Source organism: Grampus griseus (genome assembly GCF_964374135.1).
Source record: "Grampus griseus genome assembly, chromosome: 13".
NCBI lineage: Eukaryota > Metazoa > Chordata > Mammalia > Artiodactyla > Delphinidae > Grampus > Grampus griseus.
The window spans coordinates 8,098,958-8,126,409 of record NC_139007.1 but is presented as its reverse complement, the minus strand read 5'-3'; the positions used below and the strand labels follow the sequence as shown (position 1 = coordinate 8,126,409).

Below are 27,452 nucleotides of genomic sequence, written 5' to 3'. Positions count from 1 at the left end.
TGCTCTCAGACAGAAATCTGGGTGTCTGGGCCAGGCCGCTTTGAAATGAGGCCCCCGAGTGGCTTCGGAACAGGTCCTCTAGCTCCGCTGAACTGACGGTCCATTGCTTGGAAGTCACCTCTGCCTCTGCCCGCAGCTGGGCCTTTTCCTGCCACACTTTATTAGGAAAGTGAAACAGACTCTATGTACAGGACACATCGGTGTCAGGGGTGAGGGGCTCTCTGGAATTTCTACAAGGAGGCCCATGGCTGGAAGAAGTGTTCTTGTCCACCTGGTGCCTGGAGAAGGGCCAGGTGCAGCCCGCTACTCAATTCCTTCTTGCTTGTCTCTGATGGCCAGTCGGACGCGCTCTTCCAGCAGGAAGAGCTCACGGAAGCGGTCTGTGATGGCATTGGGTGAAGGCTGGCATCCCGTGCGGTCAGCACATGATGAGGGTCTTGTGCTGCAAGGGATGGGGGACTTTGTAGCCAGCAAACAGCACCTGGGGGGCCTTCAGCAGCTGCAATCTGATGATGTTTCCTAGCGCGTGGTCCTCCTTGTTGGAGGTGAACAAACAGGCATCGGGTGCCTTGATCTTGTTCTCGCACTCGAAGAACAAGAACGACTCGAAGGCGGGAGAGGCATTGATCTTAGCATCGCAGCGGCCGCCGCAGCTGCCGCCGCCGCCACAAGAAGTAGACTTGAAGCATCTTAATCAGGACCGTAGCCTGGCGCTCGGTTAACAAGTGTAATTACAGGTGACTGATGATCTATTTATATAACAACCTGAAAGTGATATAAGATCTCAAAAGTGCTTCCAAATGATCCAAAATAGTTCATCCAATCGAGGATGCTAGTTTGTGTAGGATGTGTCTGAATGCTTTAAATGAAATTTTAATAGGAGCAAAACGTAAAAGCTAAATATAAAAACAAAAGAATATGTAGAAGACTATGTGTACAATTTTGGTCAAGGGAGAGACCTTAAGACAGGTAGGAGACTTAGAAAGAAATGCAGTTCTATTTAACTGCATTTGAATATATATATTTTATATATACATATATATGTATGTAAAACATATATGACATAAATATGTATATACATGTATAAAACATAAATGTAAATGTTTTATAAATGTGTATATGTGTGTAAAAACATAAATGTAAATATGTTATATATGTAAAACATATAACATAAATATGTATGTATAAAACATATATATGTATGTAAAACATATATATATGTTTTAAATATATATGTTATAATAGAGAGAGAATGTATATATACATTCTATGTTATATAGAGAGACTATGTTTGTTCTATAGTCCCTAAAGAATACTATCTGTATTGTTGTTTTAGTTGGGTTGGGCTAGACCACAAGGACCAGATATTGACCCACAAATCTCAATAGTGTAAGCCAGTAAAGGTTTCCTTTTCATTCACATCCAGTCTGATGCTATCCGGAAGCTTCCCCCCCCGTGTCATCAGCAGCGCCAGACTCCCTGGCCACTGCAGCAGGGAAGGGATGAGGCTGTGGGCAGCCTCGGCCCAACGCCAGCCCTGTGCCTTCTACCCCTAGCCCATTGCCAGAGTGGTCGTCTAGGCAAACTGAAGGCTACTGCATAAGGCAAATTACCCAGCTGGTTAATAGCAATTCTCATTTTCTAAAACACATAAGGGCATATAGCTTTATTTTGCTTTTCTTTTCTTCTTAATTTTATTGAAGTAGAGTGGATTTACAATGTCAAGTTAGTTTCAGATGTACAGCACAGCGATTCAGTTATATATGTTCACATATATATGTACACACACACACACATATGTATATATTCTTTTGCGGATTCTTTTCCCCTATAGGCTATTACAAAATACTGAGTATAGTTCCCTGTGCTATACAGTAGGTCCTTGTTATTTATCTATTTTATATATAGTAGTGTGTATGTGTTAATCCCAACCTCTTAACTTATCCCTCCCCCTTTCCCCTTTGGTAACCATAAGTTTGTTTTCTATATCTGTGGGTCTATTTCTATTTTTAGATAAGTTTGCTTGTATCATTTTTGTGTGTGTGTGGATTCCACATATAAGTGATATCACGTGATATTTGTCTTTCTCTGTAAGGACATATATCATTAACAGTGAATATGATTTCATTCTACCCTACACACAGTTCTGAAAGATACTTTGCTAACATGTTTTAAGCCCAGACAGCTAGCATTAATGTTATTAGTAAGTATTATTCACCAGAAATCGCTTGAAGTCTTTTATTCAATCAATTCACACCCCCAGCAGCTGGGTAGCCAGCATACTTCACTATAGTTGTATGATGTTACTTGTTTGTTTGTTTGGCTTACGTGGTGAGTTAAAATTTTCATCTGATTTTTGTATAGTTTGCACTTCTGATTCACTAGTGAGGAAGAAAATCTTTAGAGTTTATTTTCTTTGGTTTTTTTTCATTTATAACTTGCTTTTTCTTTTATCAGTCATTCGTATATTAGTAAGAGCAACTTGTTATATCTTCTGATAGTATTCTAATTGCATATATTTTTCCCAGTTCACTGTTTCGCATAAGATATGTATTAAATACATACATACATGCACATATATGTGTGTATATATATATATGTATTTCTATAGAGAGACGGGTTAAATATAACTGTTTTCTAAGTTTCCTACCTACTACCTTAAAATCTTCCCCTTGACCAAGAGTTTACAGATATTTTTCTACGTATTTTTTATCTTTTTTTTTTAGTTTTTATATTTTATTCATATTAAAATTTCATGTAAAGACAGAGTCAAGGAGGAACCTCTAGAAGCCAGTCACCCTTTTAATTTCCAGGATTTTCCCCCACATCTTCATATCACTCCTTGCCCCCAGGTCATTTCCTTCTAATCAAAATACCTCTTCTAAGTGTTTCCGTTAGTATATTTGGAAATAGCAAACCACTTTTCTCTTATAATAGTCCATAGAAATTTTTCTTGACTTTCCTCAAATAAGTTAAAAAATTTTAATTCAACAAGCACTTACTGTCTACTGTTGTCTTCTCTGTGTCCAGTGTTGGGGAAACATTGCCAGAGACACAAAAAGGGGTTTATGTGACACAGTGATTTCCTGCAGGCCCTTCCAAACTCGTCAGATGAGATGTGACACCTGAAACCAAGACTCCACAGACTTTACAGAGTTAAGCTTTATATGAAGGGGCCAATTTTTCATCCTCTAATCATCATTTGGAATTTGGTGGTGGGAAGGGTAATGGCAAAAGAATGTCGTATGGGGGAAGGGATTGTCTTTTCTGTCCTCTTGTAGGAAAAATAAAATAAAATCTAATTTTCACTTCCTTTTTTTTTTTCAGTCTGTATGTGGTTTAGAGGAAGGAAGTGTTTAGGGGCAAAATCAGTTTCCTAAAGTTTCTAGAACCAAAACACTTAGGAGACTGGCTTTTTCTTTTGCTAAAACAACAACTGCAAACAGATATTTATATAAAGAGTTCAGTCAAACTTAAGAGCTTATTTTTAGATTTCTGCTTGGCCAAGGGGGAAACATGATAAATGAACCTTATGTTCTTAAATGGGCAAGCAGTTGAACTCAAAATATTTGAGCAATCTGACAGAAGTCACCAAAGAATACAGCTTCCTTAGGCATTGTTAGAAATCCCCAAACAATGACCCTATTACCACGGCTTTCTTTTCTTCCTTTTTTTTAAAACTTACTTTCAGTTTTAGTAGTCAGGATATTTTTAATAGTTTTGAAGATACCAAAACAAAAGAATAAAGACTATGTAAACATAGAGATGTAAATAGAAAGTCCAGTAACTCTGGCTGAGCCGGCGCAGGGCTACACTCTCCACTATGGAGGCCACCAGCCATGCATGGTTCCCAACCACGTGAAAGGTCCTAATGGAGCCGTGCAGAAGTGATAACTCCTGAAGTGTGTAAAGAAGACTATTTTCTGTGATTACATATTGAATGGTAACATCTTAAAGATGATTGGTTAACTTAAATATATGATTAACATTAACTGCACCTTTGGGGGAGGGAAAGATTGGGAGTTGGGGATTAGCAGATGCAAACATATAGAATGGATAAACAATAAAGTCCTACTATAGAGCACAGGGAACTATATTCAATATCCTGTGATAAACCATAATGGAAAAGAATATGAAAAAGAAGGTAGATATACTGAATCATTTTGCTGTACCGCAGAAATTAACTCAGCGGGACTTCCCTGGTGGAGCAGTGGTTAAGAACCCACCTGCCAATGCAGGAGACATGGGCTCGAGCCCTGGTCCAGGAAGATCTCACATGCTGCAAGAGCAACTAAGCCCGTGCGCCACGACTACTGAGCCTGCGCTCTAGAGCCCATGAGCCACAACTACTGAGCCCGCGCGCCACAACTACTGAAGCCTACATGCCTAGAGCCCATGCTCCGCAACAGGAGAAGCCACCGCAATGAGAAGCCCATGCACCGCAACGAAGAGTAGCCCCCGCTCGCTGCAACTAGAGAAAGCCCGCGCGCAGCAACGAAGACCCAACGCAGCCAAAAATAAATAAATTAATTAATTAATTTTAAAAAAGAAATTAACACAGCATTGTAAATCAACTATACTTCAATAAAATGAATTTTAAAAATTAATTGCACCTGTTTCCTTTTTTTTTTTTTGAAATATGACTACCAGAACATTTTAATTGCATATGTGACTCAAATTCTTTCTACTGTGTAGCCATGTAGTAGGACAGTGGAATTAAGAGTGGGGCTCTGAAGTGAACCTACCTGGATTTAAACCAGACCACAGATGCCCCAGCCGCATGACCTAGGTCAAGTTAGGTGGGCAATCCGTGCAAGTCGTCTGTTATGTAAATTGCGAATGATAAAATATTCCGTCTCTCATAGGGCTGAGTGAGGATTCACTGATCAGAGGCTGGTGCAAAGCAAGAGCTCACTAAAGCTCGGTTCTCTCATTCTTACTTCAGAATCCAGAAGAGTGAGAGAGGTTTTTCTGCATGAAGACACTCTCAGAAGGAATGGAAAAAAATAAGTTAAAAGCAGGGATTTGCTGAAGTGATGCTTCCCCTCTCCCCCTTCCCCATCCTCGTGCACAGCCAGTTTATTGTGTCGAGAAGAAATCGAACCATCCTTCTAAAAATGGCATCTATTCGGGATTTGTAGATTCTCTAATTAGGTATGTTTGACCCTCCATAGCTTGACCCAGTTCCCTGAGGAGGCCAAAGCAATTACACAAAACTGCAGATGTTTCCTTTCTATGGGCACATCTCATATACATATATACATGGATCTGACTTTAAAAAATTAAGAGCATGTATCTGATGCCCCTGAAATCATGGGTCGTACCCTGTAAACAGCAGTAATAGGTACTTCTGTTGAGCTCTTGCTATGTATTTAGCATCATCCCTCAGGGCTTTGCATGCTTTTTTTCATTTAAATTTACACCACAGCTCACTGAAGTGGGTATTATTATTTTCTCCATCTTATGGTGAAAAGGTATCTCAAAAAGGTTAAGTAATTGCCCGAAGTCACATAGTCAGTGGTGGGCAAGGATTGATTCTCACCCAGGTCTACCCGTGGACAGATATTTCCAGGGGGTCTTTTCATTTCTCAGACAACTGTCAATAAGTCTGCGTAGCATAGATCACAGCCCTGTGGAGAAAAAGAAACGCCCTCAATCTATAGCAAAAATATCAGATTACTGAAAAAGGAATCCTTATTAGAGTCATCACATTGTTTCTGCCTGAGCACGACTTCAGAAATTATTTTCAAAATTTCCCGAGTAGTCCACTCAGCATGAGGTCTTTGAGGGAAAGCCCAGAGTCCCTTATCTCTGCTGTCACGCCACATAAACCAACACTGAGCACTGAGTGCCTACTTAATGACTGGTGAATGAATAAGTGTGTGATTACATGTGCCACTAGCCAGGGCTTGTCATCTGAACCTCAGAACACAAAAGTCTTTTGAGTGAGTATTATTCAATTCTCCCAAGTATGTACATAACAAATGCCATTCTAAATCCACAGGAGAGAAGTGGAGTCATTACATATAATGGATGCTTTAGGACATTAGGGCTTAATTCCCTCTTGGATCCCCGTGGAGAACCATACTCGGATTAAGCCATAGTCATTGAGGGCCACCTTAATTTCAGTCGGGGCTGACGAACTACAGCCTGGGATAAATGTGACTCATAGCCTGTTTTTAGAAGACCTCTGAACTAAGAATGCTTTTACATATTTAATGTTTGTTTGTTTGTTTTTAGTGAAGGAATATGCAACAGACCATACGTGCCCTGCAATGTCTAAAATACCTACTCTCTGACTCTTTGCAGAAAAATGTTGACCCCTGCCTGAGGTCAAAGTGGCTCTATATTCAAATGAAGAAGGATTAACTTACCTGGAAATATTTAGGAAGCCCTCTATGATCTGTGGTCCCCAAACTCTTCCTTACCAATCTATCTTCAGACATAAAATTCTTATCCGCTTTCATTGGTACAATGGGGCCAAAACAACAGCCTTGTCACCTTCATCCCCTGTAAAAAGGCATGTGTCCCCCAGCAGCTCAGCCTAGAGGGTGATGTGATGCCTTGGGCTTTGAGTGACATGAGTTCCAATCTCAGCTCTTATTAGGTGTTGCTTGTTGGGTGAGAAAGTGGAGCATGTCAGTTCGTTTCCTCATTCACCAGCCATAAGGACAGTAGACTCCATCAGTAATGCTTCTCAGTATACAGCATGTGTATTGGTCATCTACTGCCATGGAACAAATGACCCCCAAAAGTAGTGGTTTAAAAGAAAAACCACAACAGCACTTACTATGTCACCATTTTGTGGTTCAGGAATGCAGGCATGACTTAGCTGAGTTCTCCAGCCCAGGGGCTCTCACGATGTCAGTGAATCTGCAGTTCAATTGGGCTGAGACCTGACTCCAAGCTCTTCATGGGTTGTTGGCAGGATTCTGGTCCTTGGCAACTACGGGTGGCTTCTCTCAGTCCGCTCCCCAGGACCTTCCCATAGAGCAGCTCACAGTGAGGTAGCTGGTTTCATCAAGCTGAACAAGAGGGAGTAGGAAAACGCAGCAACACAGAAGCCACAGTCTTCTGTAAACTAATTTCAGAAGTGATATTGCATCACCTCTGTTGTAGTCTATTCATCAGAAGCAAGTCTCTAAGTCCAGCCCAGGCTCAAGGGGAAGAGCTTACGCCAGGGCATGACCATCAGTATGGAGGGCTGCCCTACATCATGACTGCCACGGGGCAGGGAAAACAAAGCATGAATCCAATTGGCCGGGTGGGACCAGAGAAAAGGCAAAGCCCAGCGGTGCATCTCAGGAGGACACGTGCTGAGCATCACAGCTCTGAAATAAAACAGAAGTGAACACACTCTCTTGTTCTATGACTTACAAACTGGAAATAAAACAGAAGTGAACACACTCTCTTGTTCTATGACTTACAAACTGGAAATAAAACAGAAGTGAACACACTCTCTTGTTCTATGACTTACAAACTGTGCATCCCTGGACAAGTGACTTTGTGTCTCTGAGCCTTTGTTTCCTCAGCTGCAGAGTAGATGTAAAGATCAGATTAGATATGAATCGAAAGCACCCAGCCCAGGACTTGGCATACAGTATATGGTCAATAGCAACAGTTATTATTTTCCTTCTTACCTACTAGTCTATCAAACTAGCAGTCAATCCTTTTCAAACCTCAAAGCTCTGGATGAAGAAAATGACACCCAGGAAGGATGCTTCAGAGAAAACCGCACTGCAGTAAAAATCAGACCTCACATCAGTTTTGCACTTTGCAAAGTGTTTTCACGTGTTTGTTTTAGCTGCTCCTCGCAAGCCCTGTGTGGGCAGCTTGCAGCTTACCTAGACTCGTATTTGTAAAATGGGAAAACCAGGAAGCAGAAAGATTACATGACTTAACCCAGGATTGTGCAGTAAAACAGTATATAAGGAAAAGAGCCCTGAAAAGATGGGGAGGGGACCAGGGGTGTCCGGTGGCTCCAGGACCAAGGACAGGCTGGTGCCAGGAGTCCCAGTGAGGCAGGGGGCCATGTCGACAGGAATCCTGAGGGTCCCCCAAGCCAGACAACAGAGCAGACCAATGAGTCAGCAGTGAGGAAGCAAGTGGCGGTCAGGGCTCGCCCAGACCAGAGCTCAGAGCAAATTCGTAACAGAAAAAAAGGCAGTCAGGAAATAACCATGCAGCGAATGCAGAAGAGTGAGGCTGGCAGAGGCCAGGAGGTGACGAGTCCGGGGGCCCGGGTGGAGAACAAACAAAGCGGACTTGGCCGCCGAGGGAGCTTCGAGTGGAGCTTTGATCGCCAAGCAGCAGCCAGGAGGGCGCTGGGACGGTGGCATCCCTGGGGTGACGGGCTTGGAGAGGTCATGACCGCAGGCTGGTTGGGGGGGGTGGAGGGGAGGGGGCGTGGGGCGGAACTCTTTCTTGATGGTAACCCGGTTCCGGAGTCTACTCCTCCGATGACACCACCAGATTTGTATGTTAGAAAACTCGGCTGGCGTCAGAAGAAAGGATGGAATCGTGGGGGAAAGATTTCAAACAAAATAATTTATTCCCAGAGAAGGATCTGAGAAAAGGCTGTACCAGATCAAAGCCATCTAATCGTAGGCACATTTCTCCACTGGGTGCTTCCTACCTGGTCCCACTGTTAACGCATTGTTAGTGATTCCTGTCTGTTTTAGGCTAGAAACCACTTTAATGGGTACCTGGATTGTGAATCCTCTTCTGGATGTGGGGAATTATGATTCACTTCACTTATTCACTAACCTCTAGAGACACATTGCGCTGGGGTTTGACGGCCACTGGATCTTTTTTTTTTTGTTATTTAGAATTAGGTTTACATTCTATTTCAGCAATGATAACTGAAAGAGAGTTTGTTTTTATGGAAATAATGAACCAGAGAAGAATTTTTTACCATTTGTTAGTGGCATCTGCCAGTCTGCTTGGCAGTGCGTGGCTACAAGTACCTTTCTTGCTTTATAGAAATGACAGATTTAAATATGACTTCATTTTAAAATGCATTGGTAAGGGAAGGAGACACATATCACATGGATCACAAGCACAAAAGAGCAGAAGAGGGCTATACCAGCCTCTGCAGGCTTCTTTTGCGGTAAGAAAGAGAAGGTATGGAAATTACCAAATGACACACAACAGCCAGCTGCCATTCATAGAGCTGAATACATAATTCTGTGGCATTAAAGAAAGGGGTGTGTGTGTGTGTGTGTGTGTGTGTGTGTGCATGTGTGTGTGTCTGTTGGGAGAAATAGTGTCACAATGTTCAGAAAACAAAAATGACATCATGGACCCATGATTTATGCCACAGATGATCTCAATTTTTGTTTTTTTCCTATTAGTTTCTTAATTTCCAGAGCTAAATACCAACCCTTGATAATGGATGCTGAATAGTAATCCTGAGTGCTGTTCACCAAGAATTTCTGGTTCCCTTTCCAAGCACGAGATAGGACAGTAGTTTCCTGTCCCCTTGAAGTTAAAGAAAACACCCATGGAGGGATGGAGTGGGAGCTTGGGGTTAGCGGATGCAAACTGGTACATATAGAATGGATAAACAACAAGGTCCTACCGTATAGCACTATAGGAACTATATTCAATATCCTGTGATAAAGCATAATGGAAAAAAATATGAAAAAGAATGTGTGTATATATATATATATATATATATATATATATATATATATATATGTTTAACTGAATCACTTTACCGTACGGCAGAAATTAACACAACATTGTAAATCAACTATATCAATAAAAAACAAATTTTAAAAAAGCACACGTGTGACTCACTTTGGTCAATGAAGTATAAAAAAGTGACATGTATCATATATGAGGACAAGCTTTAAGGGGCAATGGCTCTCTTATCCCCCTGACGTGGCAAGAGCGTGGCCACTCCATCAGTCAGGGTCCCTGAGCGACCACCAGGGGCCCACTGTCAACCAGGTAGACGTGCAGCATAAGCAAGAAATGAATAAGAATGTTTTGTGGCAAAACTGGTCTGTCCTGATAATACTGACATTGATCCCCTGACATGGAGTGCTACCATCGCCAATAAGCCTAAAATATACGGCGGTGGCCAAGGGCTGGACGGGGGTCAGTGAACCAACCAACACTGGACACCAGAACAATGGTCATCCATGTAATAGGGGAGTTTTACCGAAACATTTGGTGACACTGTTGCCTGTGATAACATAGCAGGAGAAAATGTAGCTCTAGAGAAAAAGATTAGAAAGCAGTGTTAGTGGCGTGTATTGATTACCAATTGGCTGTATTTCACAAGGCACCGTAGAAGGAGATATCCTCCAAAACAATCAAGCAGTTTGCAAACACCCATAAGAGAGAAACAGGCAGGGTCCAGAAATATGGGAAGCCTAAGGGTTAGAAGAGGCAACTTCCTCCCTCCAGCAGATGAAAGGTGAAGCTAAAGGCTTTGATGCCCAAAAGCCCACTGGGATCCCGCTTTGTGATAGGAGTGTATCGAGTGCGCTGGACTGCGTTCCCCCCAAATACATCTGTTAAGGTCCCAACCCCCAGAACCTCAGAACACAGCCCTCGTTTGAGAGGGAGCTTTCCAATGGTGATTAGGCTACAATGAGGCCATTAGGTTGGGGCCCTAGTCCGGTAAAACTGGTATCCTTATAAGAGGGAGACACAGAGGCCGAGGGCCCCGAGGGAAGAGGCCGGGTGGGAAGAGAAGGCAGCCTCCGTAAGCCAAGGAGAGAGGCCGCAAGAGAAGCACGCCTGCCAGCACCTTGATTCAGGACTCCCAGCCTCCAGACTGAGCAGAAATAGAGCTCTGTTCTTCAAGCCCCCGAGTCTGAGACGCGATGTTAGCGCAGCCTCAGCAAATTAATACAAAGCAAGTGGCCAGCACTCTGCTGAATGAAATAAGGTGTTTCAACAAAAACCAGTACATGTTTTCGATTGCACCAGCTATTATCACAGAGCCCAAAGTTCTAAGCGGTGTCACCTACCAATTGACACTTGCCATCTACCTCTACAAGGATGAAATCACGAGCCACTGCAGCCGCTGACCCTCAACACCCCCTGAAAGGAGTCCAGGGTGGAGATCAGGAGTGAGGCCCTCTGTGCTCTGGGAAAACTGACAGAACAGGCCTTCAGATAGTTAGCTATTTTCAGGAGAAGATTTTATGAGCCCGATTCTTGCATCTCCTTTTATCTAGAAAAGCACTAAAATCCTTCATGGTGACGTCTGCTCCTAGCGACTAGCAGAAACCTTCACGAGACCAGCAGAAACCTCTGCAAAAAAAATGGGCTTGATTGTACGTACTCCCCCTTCACCAAAGTCACATATATACTGACCTTCCTCCCTACCTCTTTGGAGCAGTTTCTCAGAGCTAGCAGAAATGTCTCCCGGGTTATAGCCCTCATTTTGCCCCAAATAAAACTTAACTCACAGCTCTCACGTGCATTTTTTTGTTTTGCAGTCAACACAGTGAAGAGAAAGAGAGAGCCGTGGGGATAAGAAAGCACAGAAATAAGGCACATCTAAGAAATACGTCAAGAAAAGAACGGTGGGTGAGGATACGTACAGCTGTTTGGAATCCAATAAGTAAGACGTTGTATTAGTCAGTATGGCAGGAAGCAGACAACAGACACAAAGTCTTTAACGGAAGGGAATGGAATAAGGAGGTGGCTGACAGTGATGTGTCAGAGTGAAGGTATCAGTTAGGGATGACCAGCAGCAACAGGAAACTTCCCCCAGCCAGGGCCCAAAGGACCGAGGGAGGGTGCAGCTGGCAGGATTCTGGTGGGGTCTGAAGCCGCGAGGAAAGGGTTCAAGACAGAACCTGGGACCACAGAGCTAGGAGCCCCTGCAAGGATGCCCGCAAGGTTAGGGAAGGGAGCTTCAGGGTGGGGTAATTACCCCAACCTCTCTCAAATCCTGCCCTCCAACTTCCTACCTGTGTGCTATGGTCTCAAGGTTTATGCCCACTCCCCAAAATTCGTATATTGAAATCCTAACCCCCAAAGGCGATGGTGTCTTTGGGAAGTGCTTAAGTTATGAGATTAGTGCCTTATAAAAGAGGCTGCACAGAGTGCCCTGGCCTCTTCTGCCGTGTAAGGACACAAGGAGAAGCCGGGGACCTGAGAGGTATCACCCGGCCCCCTGGCTCCCTGATCTCAGACTTCCCACCTCCAGACCTGTGAGCCATATATTTCTGTGTTTAGAAGCTACCCGTTCTGTGCTGTTTTGTTACAGCAGCCTGAACAGACTAAAACACTGTGCTTCCCACTCAGCAAATCGACAAAAGACCAGAAGGTCAGAGAGTTTGGGTGACGCATCCCTAGAGGGCAACTCCTGGGCATAAAACAAGGCAGGGAAGGGAGCATATTTGTCAGAGAATAACCAACACAGAAACTGACTAAATCTGTAAGAGAGATGTATGGGCAGCAAAGAAAGAACAGCCTGGAATGAAGAAGCGAGTGTCTGAGACATAAAATGACCTCGGGCCCCCCTTCTTCTATTGGCCGGAAGTAGAAAGCTGCTCGTCTCTCTCTCCTTAGAGAATTTGGGCTCATCAAGCAAGCCCTGCTGCCCACCACCCAGGGCATCGCTTCTGCTCTCAGGTTCTAGTAGTTTTTATGGATCAGGGACCACCTTGTGTCTCCTCTTCTCTCCTTCCTGACGGCCCGGCCGACATCAGTGCTGCTCTGCATCTCTCTTCATTCCCCTAACCGGTGACGTGACTCGCTCTCAGCAGTCAACTGAGAGTGGGGTGACACGTGTCCCTTCCAGTAGAGAAAATTCATCCCACTCCTGCCCTTCCTTTCCCTCTGGCCCAGCCACTGGCAAGTTCCAAATGGTGAGTCCTCTATCTGATTCGGCCCCCGAGGCCCTGCAACAAGCAGAAATGATGAACGTGGGTTGTGTGTTTTAACCCCACCCTAACTCGGGCAATCCTGGCTGATCGGTGTAGACAGTGACTTAACAGCTACAGTTTAGACTGTGTCATAGTGAGTGCTAAGGTGGAAACAATCACTTCAGAATCCTTAACATCGACATCCCTGTCATTCTTTAGGGCCACATTAACTGGGAACCAGAAGGAACTGGATTCCATTCTCTCCATCCTCCACCGCCCTGCCCTACGCCTCCTCCAAACTTCAGCTTAGGGTGTGGCTGTAATCGGAGCTGAACTGAATAATAATAGCTAATAACAAGCGCTTACTTCTACTATCGCCAGATCCAGGGAGATCCTCCCAAGACCGTCAGCACAGTTCTTGGCCTCAGGTATAACACAGTAGACTGGATGGGAAGGGAAGCCCCTGCCTTCCTGAAGCCCACCTTCTTTCTAGCAGGAGGCGACCTCCCGCCAAAACTCAAGACGCTTTAGCCAGGAGGTTGGAGAAATCTTCTCTGAAGAGGTGATACTGAAAGTAACATCAGAATGACAGGGAGCCAGCCACCTGAAGACAAGGAAGAAGGGAATTCCAGGAAGGAGAGCAACGAGTGCAGAGGCTCTGGAACAGACGGAGCTGGGTGTATCCTAGGAACCATCAAAAGGCCACAGCCAGGGCTGGACAGGGCAGTGGAAGGTACAGTAATGGGAGGAGACTTTCAAGGGATGGGCGAGTCCAGATCACATGTGGCTTTACAAGTCATGGTCGGAGTCTGGGGTTTATTCTAAACACAATGGGAAGGCACCAGAGGATTTTAAGCAGAAGTTATTTCCTCTTACTAAATTGCAAAAGGCTCCCCTTAACTGATGTGCGGGGAAGGAGTTAAGAGGACACGGTATGGGAGCAGCTGGACAGGTGAGAGTGTTCCCTCTGCTCGCCGCACTACAGGCCAATGAATCGGAGACGAGGTGTCGGTGCAAGGAATACGACTTTCTTCGGCAAGCTGGCCGACCGAGAAGATGCCAGACGAGTGTCTCTGGCAAACCATCTTATCGGGGTCTGGATGCCAGTTTCTTTTATAGAACAGAAAGGGGGAGGAGATGAGGAAGTAAAGTTAAAAGGCCATAAGCTTTGCAAATATCCCCCTGAAAGGCCAGCCTCGGGGAGGGGATGTGTTAATTTCTTCTTGGGGGATGTGTTAATTTCTTCTTGGGGGATGTGTTAATTTCTTCTTTCTTGCAGCCTTCCAGGGGTGGACAGGGTCAGGATGCTTCCCTGAGCAAAGACACTTTGGTTTAACATTCAGGCAGAGGGGCAGGGTTCCCGGAGGCAGGCCATTGTATATAGACAGTATCCTTTTAGTGAACAAAAGCAATGGGAAGCAAAGGGTAAAGTAAAAGAAACAGATCCAACATGTAGTCAGATTTGGCTCTACGCTGTTACAAGAGGTCACGGTGATGCAGAGAAGAGGGCGGATGCGAGATGTTTTCATGTGGATTTTGGCACCTCTGAATGCTAAATTGAATGAAGAAATGAGAGAATCAAGAGTAACTCTAAGATTTGGCTTCGGCAACTGGATGGAGGTTGGTGTCATTTCACCAAGCTGGATGTCAGTTGAGGTGCTTTGTTAACATCTGTATTTAATTGTGGCAGTTACTGCCTTAACCCAGGATGGTGAGATGCTGAGAGACAGTGCCTCCTTCTTAAAGAAAGGAAGGAGCAAAAGAAGGAAGGAAAAGAGAAAGAAAGAAAGAGAGAGAGAGAGGGAGGGAGGGAGAGAGGGAAGGAGGGAGAAAGGAAGGAAGGAAGGAAGGACGGAAGGAAGGAAGGAAGGAAGAAAGAAAGAAAGAAAGAAAGAAAGAAAGAAAGAAAGAAAGAAAGAAAGAAAGAAAGAAAGAAAGAAAAGAAAAGAAAGAAAGAAGGGAAGAAAGAGGGAGAGATGGAGGAAGGGAGACAGAAAGACAGATTTTCTCACTTTAGCATGAAAGAAGGATCTCTTTATGGTGTGAGGTGATTTGACCTCAAAGCTTTAGTCTTCCTGATAGGTTCACCCTGTACCCTTGGTGAAATCTTACCCTTTGGCCCAAAGAGTGAGAAGCTAGGGGAAATTCCTATTTCCCTTTAAGGTTAGATCCAAACTAGTAAAAAAATGATTAGAGAAGACAATTGGGGTGATACAAACAAACTTGAACATTTGGTGAGGCTATAGCCACCTTTTGGAGAAGTGCTGCCCAAGGCTGAAGCCAGGAAGCTTTTGTAAGATAAAGAAAAAGGAAGAGAAGATGACTGGCCGGGGCCACAGACTCCACTTTGCTTGAGGTGACAAGGCCTGGATTTGGGATCGGCTGCCTGGATGCCCTGCAATTCTGGTCCAGCAGATCATTTACAGGAAAATGACCTAAGTTTCAGTTTGCTGACGTGGCACCCTCGGACCTGGAAAGTTATTTCAACACAACAGCTGCAGGACCCTTTCCTTAGTAGCTTTGGAGCATCTCTTGGACAGAGAGAACGTTCCAAGGTGACTTCACTAAGGGAAATGGATGGAGGGCAGAGCATGAAACTTGCTTTTCCAGTTGAACAAGACCTAACTTATCTTCTGCAGCTTGTTGCCCACAACAGGACAGGGATCCTTTGCAAATTCCCAGTCTGTCCCCTGGAGGCAGGGATGGGGGGCGGGGCCCCCTACCCAGAGCCTCACACCAAGATGCTACTCTCATGAGTCTGCTGCTCAAAGCTTCCCTCCTTTTCTTGCACAAGGCCTCCTCTTTCCTGGATGATTGATGCTGGCGAGGACCCTCTTCCTACCCAGAGGACTGTGGCATCTGGACTTTAAGTTCAAAAGAGCCAGACGTGAGCTCTACCTAGACACTTGCTGGACCAGAAGCGGTGGGGTCTTTTCCTGAATTTAATCTTTTGGCATCTCAAATCAGTCCATGTCAAAGCGTTCTCTCTATAAACACCTACTCTAGTAGTAAGAGCTCAGACTGGGGAGACACTACCAGTTTTCACAATTAGCCCAGCTGCTTGCTAAATGAGTGCATTTGAGCATGTCCTTAACCTCTGTGAGATTTTCATGTGAAGATCAAGGGTAATAACAGCACCAAGCTCACAGGGCTGTTGTGAGGATTTAAATGAGATAATTTAAGTAGAATGCTTAGCCCACTGACTGGTACTTATTAAATTCTCCATATACGTGAGCTATTTCTAGTATCACCATCCCAGTCCTTTTTGAAACCAAAGAATGTTTGCAATGTTTTTAGAGTGTCAACCCAGAATTAGAGAGCTTTAAAGCAATTTCTGGAGAGTGTGCCTAGATGATTATCAAAAAGTAACTCAATAAGCATCTTCCTGTATTTTTTCCTGTCAATCCAAAATTATTTAGCTTCCTTAGGTGCTTAGAAGAGTTAAATTTGTGATTTCAAAAGCAACACATTTAAAAGTTTTAAGGTACCCACTTGATATTAACTCTATTATTCATTGGTATTAAAATTCTTAATGCTCAGCTCATACTATTATCTCAATGCTCAGCTCATACCATTATTACGACTAAGAGTGACCTCTTTCATAGTTGCTGCCATGTAATACCAAAGGAGCTCCCTTCTCCTATAAGTTCACTACAGAGTAGCTGTTGGCAGATTACTTTTAATAACAGTGCAGTTGAGTTCTGAACCTATGATTCATGCGTCAGGTTGAGAACTAAAAGGCCGAAGATAAACCATAAATCCTGGTACTAGAAGAGAGACTCAGGATATTCAAACAGATGGACCCCAGACATCTAAGACTTGTGATCTTCTGGGTCCTAATCATTATTCTCAGCAGCAGAGAGAATTAAAAATAGTTGGACGTCTACGATGAACAAAGAGGTAGTTTACACAAGATCTTTCTATTTGGGTTAAAAATAGAAATATAAATAAAAGCAAAGCAACCACCAAATAGTTAAGGCCCACTAGAGCAAAAATAGCTACTTCTGAGTTCAGCTGCATTTGCAATAAGGCCCATGACAGCCCCATTCTAAAATATCCCTTCATTTTACTCTTTTTTCTCCTTAAAAGACAAAAATGAAAGCAAAACAAAGCAAAATGAAACCAGAAAAACAGAGGAGACAAGTTATATAATCTAACACTGGAAGACTAACCATTTTTATTTCTTATTGCAATTTGAATTGGAAAGGAACACTCAGTCCTAGGACATGGTAATTCATCTCCTGTTTCTTTGTCCACAACTACAAGTAGGAGATAGTTCAGAGCCATTGCCAATCAGAAAACACAGCAAAGCTGTATTCGCTTCTCATTTGTTTACTGGCCATCACAGGCCCTCTCCTCAAATCTCAGACATCCTTTTCGCTCCTGGAGGCTCTACCCAGGCATACATAGAGCGCTTCGGAAGACAAAGGGCGTCTGAAAAGTCTCCTCTTTTTGTTCGGTGAACATGTCATAGTTGAGTTGAGTTTTTAAAATACTCTCCACCCTTGTTTGTTTCTTAACGCTGCACCAAAATGTAATTTGTATGGAAGCCAAAACTGCAGACATGCTGAATCTGTGAATACCGAGGAAGTGGTTTCCTTAGCAATAACTGGCATGTGAAAGTCAAAACTTCCTCTCCTTTTCATGTGACCTTTTTTCAAAGCAATTCAGCTCGAGGACAATGGAATTGAATTCCAGGCACCCACAGTGTTCATGAATTGCTAAGCAGTGATTCACCAAATACCCAAATTACCCTAGACGGCTTGAGCATTTTATTAGTGAAATTGCTTTGTATTTAAATGTTCTTTCCTCACTTTGTACATCAGTTTTCCTCATTCCTGAAGGCCACTTCCTCCCTACTCTGAGACAGTGTAGATAAACACTGGCCCTTCTTAGGGATTAATATACGGACTCTAGAATGTTAGAAGTAGAACGTTACATTACCTACAATAGTCATAACTATTTGCTCCCTTTGGATACCTTGGATATTAGATAGTTATAGGAAGGTTGGTTTGATAATTGAAGTCTATTATTTGCTCAGAATAAGTAACATAATTTAATTTTTTGGCAACTCCTTGAACGATATTTTAGAAGCACTGGGGTTTTCACTCATTCCAACGACCAATTTATCTTTATCACTCTTCCTAAAAAGAGTGCTTCATTTGGCTTACAAACTGCACTTTCTGCTCCGTCCTCAGAGGTTCAATGGTGGTAACTTATTTAACAATGTACCAGCGAGCTGGGACCTGAGGGTATCATGCTCTTTTGCCTTTAATTAAATTGCAGCATTCTTGAGGAACATAAACAATGCTGTCCTAGGAACTCTTGATTTCTCTTTCTAGCCTCTGAGTCGTGAAGCTCAAAATTCCTAACGTTACTCAGCTTCCTGCCATCATCATTCTGTGAAGTGACTTTGCAGTGAGTGTCGCCAGACAGACCCAAGACCCGTGAGCTGGGCGCCCTTTCCTCTGCGACCCTCATGTGCTCTGGGGCTGAGGGTGACCCTCGTGTTGGGTTATTTTACTCACAAAGTGCATAAAGAGAGTGGTCGCCGGTGGCCTCGGTCTGCAGTGGCTTGAAGCAGGGTTTCAGTTCCCGGCCAGTGATTGAGGTCGGGTCGCAGCAGTGAGAGCACCGAATCCTAGCCACTAGACCAGTGGTCAGTGACAAGGCCCTGGCCCTACGGCTTTGCAGAAGAGAATTCCCACAAAGGCAGAAAGTAGTGAAACAGGGGAAGTATTTATTAGGAGAAAAAGAAGTACAGTACATGTGGATAGACACACAGGCAGGATCAGAGAGAGAGTTGCCACGTCGTGGCAGTTTGAATCACTTTTATGGGGCAATTTTTCCGGGTTTCCTTTGGCCAATCATCTTGCTTTGTCTGGTTCTGAGTCCGTATCTGGTTTATCTCAGGGTCCTCCCGTGTGTGTGCACATGTCTCTTAGCCAAGATGGATTCTACCGAAGAAGCCTATGGGTAGCTTAGCATCACTCCCCTTGTGACCTCCAAGGAGCCTTTCTGTGCATGTGTAGTCGGGGAGGTCTCCTGACTTCGAGAATGAGGAATATGTGGCCTCTTATCTTCTATCTGGGCAGGGCCCAGCCTCCACTCTCGATTGTCCTGTTATCCCCTACTCGGATGGGTCCACAGGGAATGAACTCAAATCATTTGTCCCGGGGGCCATCCGTCTCCTGTCTCAAGAGGACCCAGCAAAGTGAGTGTTGCGTAACAGCTGGTCAATAAATATGGGTTTCGCTTCTGTTCCCTACGTAACCTCTCCATTCTGACCTTTTTCATTCCGTTTATGCTGAGCTGCTCCTGGTTTAATGGCTCCCCTGGACTCAGAAGTGATCCGGCCTAGAACCTTCATGTTCCAGTGGGCCCCAACTGTTATCTTCCTTGATAGTAAATTAAGGATGAATCCTAATAGCCGTGTAAGGCTCTCCGGAGAATTCACTCCACCGTGCTTGTGAGATTGTTTACCAAACACAACCTGAGCTGCCCAAGCAACTGCAGTAATTTTCCACACCCTCTGACAGAGACAGTGGACAGTGCAAGCCTGCGACGTTCTCATGGGCCCAGCACACACCGCACTCTGCTGGTGAGAGAGGTGGGGCTCTGGGGAGCTTATTTCTCCACCTGGACGTGTGTCCCACAGTGTGTGTGCACCGGGTACCCTCCATGAGAAGAGGGTCTCGCTTTTAGGGCCATCGATCCTATGAGCATCCTCTTCATTTCCTGACCAAGGCTGGCTTGAGGGGTGGCAGTGGCTCGCCCCACTGATTCCACTATTCCTGCTGCCACTGGACCCAGAGTCACTAGGAAAGTCCTTGGTTGCCTTTTGGAGCAGAACATTCAGGTGAAGAGAGTGGGGAAAAATGAACACCGTGGTAAGGAATTGCTTGCCAAAATACGCTTCATGTTTATCTGAGGTTGACTCGGCTGGTTGGAGCAAGGTGACTCCAGGAGTGAGGAGTGACCTTGACTAAAGTCCTTTATCTCTCTAGGCTTTGGAACCCTGGATTAACCCACAAGTGTTCAAACTGCGTTCCTGCTGGGGGCAGTTGATAAAAGAGACACTTAGCAGGTGGGCTTCTGGGTGTCTGGGCTTGGAGAAGCTCTGCTTTTATCTGATGTTATACACTGTTTAACTTGTTAAAAGGGCAAAAAAGGGCTTCCCTGGTGGCGCAGTGGTTGAGAGTCTGCCTGCCGATGCAGGGGACGCGGGTTCGTGCCCCGGTCCGGGAAGATCCCACATGCCGCGCCACAGCAGTGAGAGGCCCGCGCACCTCCAAAAAAAAGGGGGGGGGCAAAGAAAAAGGGAAAGATATAGGCTAGATATTTTCTAATTTCCTTTCAGCCTTGACATTCTACAATTGTACTTATGATAAGTATAATCGAACCAATTAGGAAATCAAAAACAACCACAAAAACATGAACCACAAACTCTGTTTCATGACCAAAGAGTATTCTAAATCTTAGTCAGAATCCTATTCATTCCCACTTGGTCCAGAGTGTGGAGAAAGATGTCATAGATAATTCACGGTAAATCTGTGGCAATTAGTAGAAGGAAACAACCAAAAAGGCAGCACGAATGTGAGGTTTATGTGCTCGTGATGCAGTACAGTTTTCCCTATTATTCAGGGGGAAAAAGTCCCTAATACCAGCAAGGCGTTTGGAGCTATCTCACATTGACCGAGTTTACTAATTCTTTTCAGCCTTTGAGAATTTCATAGACGCTGCTGGGTGTTCAAAGTGAAGGTCTGAAAAGTAGATGATACTCTGTCCACGTGGCCAGGCACCGTGGGAAGAATTACGGCCACAGGGAGGGGCGGTTGGTTCTCTCAGAGACACAGTTGGGCCACTCTCTGCCCAGCCAGGTTTTTAGGCAGTGAACTGCTTGATACCTGTTCCCTATCATTCAGTATCTTCTGAAAAGGCTGCAAGTGACACAGCCAGCCTTTCTGGCATGGTTTTACCCCGACTACAAAGGCTATCGTTGAACTGGTCCAATCGGGATGCTTTGATTGTTAGCAGGTTCAGCAGGCTGTGATTACAGTAATTACAGACCTGTGAAGGTCAAATTGACAAAACTGAATATAAACCCACTGCCCTGCACTCTTTGGGATTTGGTGACAGTTGTTGGAAGATTTGCCAAGTGGTAAATCTGTAATAAAAAATAGAAAGGAAAGTGGTTGATTTCACAGTTTGACTTTGACTCCTTCGAATCACAATTCCAGGTCCTGACGTGAAGGCTATGCTGTACTTTCAGGTCCAGGTATAATTTTGGCTCAATCCCCTCCCTCCCTAGTCGTGACCTTGAGTTTGTGTGATGTATCTAGGTACTTCTTAAAGACTGTCATGACTCTTCAGTGTTTTCCCCCCCTTATTTTTCTCTTTGCATGAGTGTGATGCTGGATACAAATGAATAGATACATTTTTTTTAGCTCATCTGTGTATTGTTTTGTGGAATATTTAGCAGAAACAGCTCTCACGGAAAGAGAACACACAAAATTCTATGAAAATAAATGAAATGATCTCCCTATAATTGCCTAGCTAAAGACTAGAATAAAGCGACTTCTCAGGGATACTAAATATAAACAAGTCTTTATTTTCCTTTGCCCTTATGGTGGCTACAAGCAATAGTTTAAGTAATAATTAAGTAAAAACAGAGTCTATTATCAGGTATACTATATGGAGGGGTGGAGACAGGTAGGGAAAAATCCTTTCTGTACAATAGATGACAGTGTTTGTGCACTGGAACTAGGAACAGGTAAGGGGTCAGCACAAAGGCTGTGTCTGGATGAAGCTGAAATAGAAGAGGCGGATGGAAATTAATCAGTTCAGAGAAATCCAGATGTTTTGCACACTCAGAGCCAAGTCTCTGAATCTTGGCTGCTGGAGATTTTCATGTTTCCTCCAGATGTTTGCTTTCAGGTAGACATAGTCCTCTCCTCACGCGCCTGATTGCATCATAAATCACCACATTGTTCAAAATGTAAAGTGGCTATGACAAGAATAAGCATAGGATAGTGCAAGCCATGGCTCATTGCAATAAGCCATTGCTCATTGGTCAATGAAACATTGCTCATTGTTTCAGTAGAGAAGACATCGCTGAAGGACACTTTTTTTAAAAAGAGGATAAAATCATGCCTCTCATACAAATGTCAGATGAATGCATGTCACAGATTTTATTTAAGTCATCAGTTAATGAGGAAAACAGTAAAATGTTACAGCTAGTTCGAAGGAGAATTCTTAGTAACTTATTTGGGTGTATGGAGAGACAGAGATACAGATAAAGACGTAGATATAGATAGACACAGATATTTAAGGGCATTTTGAAGTGAAATTGCTCATAGATGCAAAGTGGGTCTATCCACAGTTGCATTTTACCAGACATGATTATTTTTATTTCTATGGACAAGAGTCTTCTGCATTATTCTCAGTTTCTGCAAGTACAGAGCTGTATAATAACTCAAAGACAATGAAAGGCAGAGATAACCCAGAAGAATGTGCACTAAACAGGACACTGACTTTGTTTACTAACTTAAAATTATTGATGCCTACAAATATTTCCAAACTCCCACAGGACTTGTACCTAATGTCACCTAATTGACCGCTTTCTCAGACACTCAGTTATATTATTGATTCTTGTATATGTCTTACCCTGCTGCAGCTCCTTGTTTCATTGCCTCCTATTCACTCCGTTGATGAGGGAGGAATTCCTGCCCTCGTAACCCTGGGGGACGGCCAAACACACAACCCCGACACTGGGCAGACGGCTCAAAAGCAATATCTTAGTCACATATGCTCACGGCCAGGGGAGGGGTATACCATGCCATCCAGGGCCACACAGGGCTGCACTCAGGAATGGAGTAAACATACTGGGCTGTGGGAAGCAGGCTTTGTAGTATCAAGAAGATGAGGTGCCCCCTGCTTCCCACAGGAGGGCGTGATCGGTTTGTTTAACTAAATCCACGGGCTAGAAAGGAACTGAATCCCACTACCCAGGGACCAGCAAGAGCTTCCCCTGGTCTGTTTGACCAGGAGGGTTGATCGACTAGCACTAGGGTTGATCTGCTGGCACGCGTGGGGAGGGAGACCCGTGTTAGCCCATTCGAGGTTGTCCCACTTTTACCCACGTAACAGGGAGCCTTCATCTCAGGCCTGGCGTCGTGCTTCTAAAGAGTAACAATCTATCCACTGAATAAGCAGTTTCTGGAGCTCCTATTATGTGCCGGGTGCGGTTCCAGGCTCTGGATGTGCAGCAGTGGGAGATAAAGATCCTTGTCTTACATTCCAGGAAGAGTCAATAAGCAAATGTAAAATACTTGGTATGACAGAGTGAAAAGGGCAATGAAGAAATTGTAAGCAGGGGCTGGAGAGAGGAAGGGCAGAGGGATGGGGGTAGGGGCACTGCTTGGAAATTTTAAATGTGGTGATGGGACATCTCACACAGCAAAGAAGACATCTGAGAAGAGAACTTGTGAGCCAGGAGGATGTCTGGTGAGAGAGCCCAGAGACAGAGAGACCAGCAGGTACCAGAGATGTGTAGCAGAAGGATGTCCTCAGGTTCAAGTGTCCAGGATGGATGACTTGAGGAATGAGCTTGGGAGGAGTGGAAGGAAATGGGGTCCTGCTGAGACACAGAGGTCAGAGCTAGAACTGGGCAGGACTTTCTAGCCTTCGATTTTTACTGAAAGGTTTGGGAACCCATTGAAGGCATTAGGACCATCATTTGACTAGTCATTCTCTTTCATCTTTCGGAGGAAGTACTGAGAGTATAAAGGCTACTCAATAGATTGTTGTCAGTTCATTGCAAAGGAAGCAAAGTCTTCCTTTACTGCTTTCCAGAATTTTCTACCATGATCACAATGAGATGTAGGTGCCTCTCCCCTAAAATATATGCAGAGAAACGGATACTCAGGAAATTCAGCTTACGTAGAGTTGAGGGGTTTTTTTGTTTTTGTTTTTTGGCGGTACGCGGGCCTCTCACTGCTGTGACCTCTCCCGTTGCGGAGCACAGGCTCCAGACGCGCAGGCTCAGCGGCCATGGCTAACGGGCCCAGCCGCTCCACGGCATGTGGGATCTTCCCGGACCGGGGCACGAACCCGTGTTTCCTGCATTGGCAGGCGGACTCTCAACCACTGCGCCACCAGGGAAGCCCAACAGTTGAGCTTTTGTACCTATTTCTCCCCTCATCGCATCCCCTAGCATATCTGGGCCTTCTTGCCACAGAAAGTGGAGGAAAAGGAGAAACTAATACACTTACGTGCAGCGAGGGATATAGTCTTTCCCTTCTTGTACAAAATGTAGAATTTCCCGCGGCCCTCTCCTACAGGACAAGGAATGTTTGAACTTGAATGCATTAAACATATCTCAACTAGATTTTCTCCTTCATAAATTTTATTTATGTGATGGAAGTATATTTCAAACTATATAGCAGTTATAAATTTATACTGGTCTGGACTCTTAACATTTTTCTTTCTATGAACAAGTTCACATATAAAAACAGCACACGTTATAAATTCTGAGATCAATAACTAGACTATGCATAGTGCAGTTTGACAGACAGGACTCATAATTTTGTCCACTCATGCCTTTCCTGAATAAATATATATCTATCACTGACACAATTTCCCCATCTTCCTGTTTCCCCTCTTTGGCCATGGTTTTGGTGTTTTCACCATGAGCATTTAGAGAGAGTGGTTGGTACATATAATACAATACAGAGTTCGTGATGACGAGGGAAACTTGGAGGCATCAGTTCAGCGGCTGCAGGAATGTGTGATTCTGAACCCTGAAGCTGCTGGTCTGGTTTTAACGAGGTTAAACAGCAGTTATCATCAAGACTCAGCTTAAGCATAACTCGATCCTAAGACTTTTCTTCCTCTTCTCATCCCTCCTAGAACCCACCATGCACTCACTGGACCCTATCTTCATTACTATCATTCTGTATAAGGCACTCTGTATGTGTAAATCTGTTTCTCCTGTTAGACCAGAAGCACTTTGAGGGCAGAGGCCACAACTTCATCATCCTTTTATCCTGAATACTGAGCCTGATGCCTCGCACATGAAGGATTCAAGAAATATTGTCGGTGGTCCAATACTGTCAGACTCACGAGGCGCGACGCTCTACCACGTGAGCATGGAGCCTAGTTCCGCTTTATGATTTGAGGAAGGTCATTCTTCTTTTTCAGAGGCAGCATCATGACACAACAAAGCCACTAAGGGCAGTGGAGTTTGGTATATAATAAAGAGAAATGGGATCTCTAGTCTTTAAATAGTTCCCTTTTTCAGCATTACGTTACAACGTATTTACTTACTAGAGGTTGTCTCCTTTTTTCTCCAGCAGCATCATAAAGGAGAAACCCACTTTCAGTGGCTCTAAGGTTCCAGCTGATAGCTGCCTTTGGCGCGACCTCTTGCTTTGTGTGCGAGAAACCAGTTTGCGGATCCTTTTTTAGTGACACGCATGCAACCACCACGGTTCTTGGGAAAGCCCTGACTGGTGAGATATCCAAACGGCCATACCGCAGAACAGGATTTATGCATACTACATTCTATTTTTTTTTTTAAGTATTGGATGCCTTTTTGGAAGCTAGCATGACACTGCTTAGATTATTATGATATTCGATATTTGATCATGCTTTTTGCTTCCACATACAGGCCTGGGGTGGGGAGTTGGGGCTTCATGTTCTTGAGGAGAGGCCTAAGGAAGGGTAGCCCAGGGCAGCACACGTGTCAGCTTCAAGGCCAAGGAGGGAGGACCACGGGGGTCCTTTGAAAGACCTACAGAGACTCTGACAGCGATCCTTTAAAAGGTTGCCCACCCTGTATTAGAAATGCTGTCCTGTACCCTCCGGGGTTTCATTGATTCTGCCAAACACTGTAGCTTTGGGTTCAGGAAAGAGACGGCTGGTGGCAGGAGCCTGGGAAAGGACAGAGACGGCCGGTGGGCTGCGGCTCTGGAGCGGCGGTCCCCTACGGGAACTGACCAGCCGAAGCCAGAATAGCTTTATGTGAAATGGGGACCCTCAGAAGGATGCTCATTCACGTTGGAGAAGAGCCCTGGGCTGCCTCTGTGAGGCAGGCTGGGGACCAGCTGGCTGTTTGTCCAAAGAAAGGAGGTGCCCTGGCCAACGGGAGAAACCGGTCTACTACTGGGGTTACAAGCAGATGGCTTTTCTCAAAGAAAGTTTCAGGTAAGACTGAAATAGGTACAGTGTCCCTCCTGAGGGGCAGAGCGTTTCAGGGTGGGCCGCATAACTCTGTCTTTACTCCTAGACCGAAGCAAGGGTCTCCTGGACCATTTGTGGCTCTGCAGGCCCACGGATACTGAGAGAAGCCACACGTCTAGTCCAAAGAGCAGGTGAACGACAAAGGCGTGGGGACACGGGAGGAGAGGGAAAGGGGACAGAGCGGAGTAGACAGTCCCCGGGGAGGGGGGAGAGAATTGCTCAGGGCGCTCTCGGCGTCGCACGTTAAGTCAGGGTGAGGGTTGAGCCTCCAGGTGCCACGGCACCAACGCAGACCAAGGGGGGACAGAGGACCGCACCCCCGAGGGGCCGGGCTGTCTGGATGTCCACTGTGGGTCCTGCACACGCCGGCGGTCTGCAGGCGGCCCTGCGCATTGGCCCTGATTCCACCGCGCAGATCCGGGGATCCGAGGTCCGGCCTCATCACGGGAAGCATCCTGCCCTGGGGGAGGGGGTCTTCTGAAGGTGGAATGAGGAATTTCCCCACTTGGACAGCCTCCTCCCCCCACGTGCCCTTTTGCCTCCCCACCCCTCTTTGCTGGGCTCAAGTCAGAACTGTTTCCTCTCCCCGCCACTTTCCAGTGTGTACTGGGTGAGCACTCAGCTCTTTGGAATTCTGTGGGTGGCAGGGACTTTCTCCTCCAGCTCATATGCTCAGCGATGTGGAAAGTGAAGGACTCCGAACTCTGACACTTTCTTTTTGTGAGCATTTTGATGGAAGGACCAAGGATAGTCACAAATCTTCAGGCAGGTAGCAGAGATGTGGAAAGCACCTTATCGATCACCCACAGCAGCTCCTTTCTGGACCATCCTAAAAGGCTGGTATGGGCCCAACAGGCCAATTTGGAGAGAATCCTATTTATTCAAGCCCCGGATAGAATAAGTCAGGCAGCGGGTCGTTGCATAAATAGCCATTCTCTTCCTTCGCTGAGCCCTAGATCTGTCCCTCCTGCACTGGACCATCTTTGCTATTTCTCTCTTTCATTAAATGCCTTTGAAGTGGTGGATTATTTTTTCTGTCTCTGAAAATTCCTTCTGGCTCGTGGATTTCACAAGTGCAAGTGCTTTAAACTTTTCCCTCCTCTTCTGAATTAATACTGTACTCCACATTTTTTTTTTCCTTTCCATTTTAGGAGACCAACTACTGTGTTGTTTCATATTACATTTTCATTTCAGAACTGTTTGAAAATGGAACTCATGCCATGCACGTGAATATTTTGCCTCCTCTTGGCTGATTTAATCAGCATGGTTACCATTATTCATGCAATTGCATGAATAATTTATTTCACTGTTGTAAAAGTTTAATAAAAGTTTTCTTGTCTTTATCAAATTCCATGTTACTCTTTGTTCATTTTA

General features: G+C 44.7%; 1 pseudogene across 1 annotated transcript; it reads right to left on the bottom strand.

The window, feature by feature from the left end:
• Window positions 1-303: 303 nt before the first annotated feature.
• LOC309831832 (DNA-directed RNA polymerase II subunit RPB11-like) lies at window positions 304-26,520 on the bottom strand (annotated as a pseudogene). The gene is made up of 2 exons: window positions 26,396-26,520; window positions 304-689 (listed from the first exon to the last, which is right to left on the bottom strand). The product of its transcript is annotated as a DNA-directed RNA polymerase II subunit RPB11-like (transcript).
• Window positions 26,521-27,452: the final 932 nt, after the last annotated feature.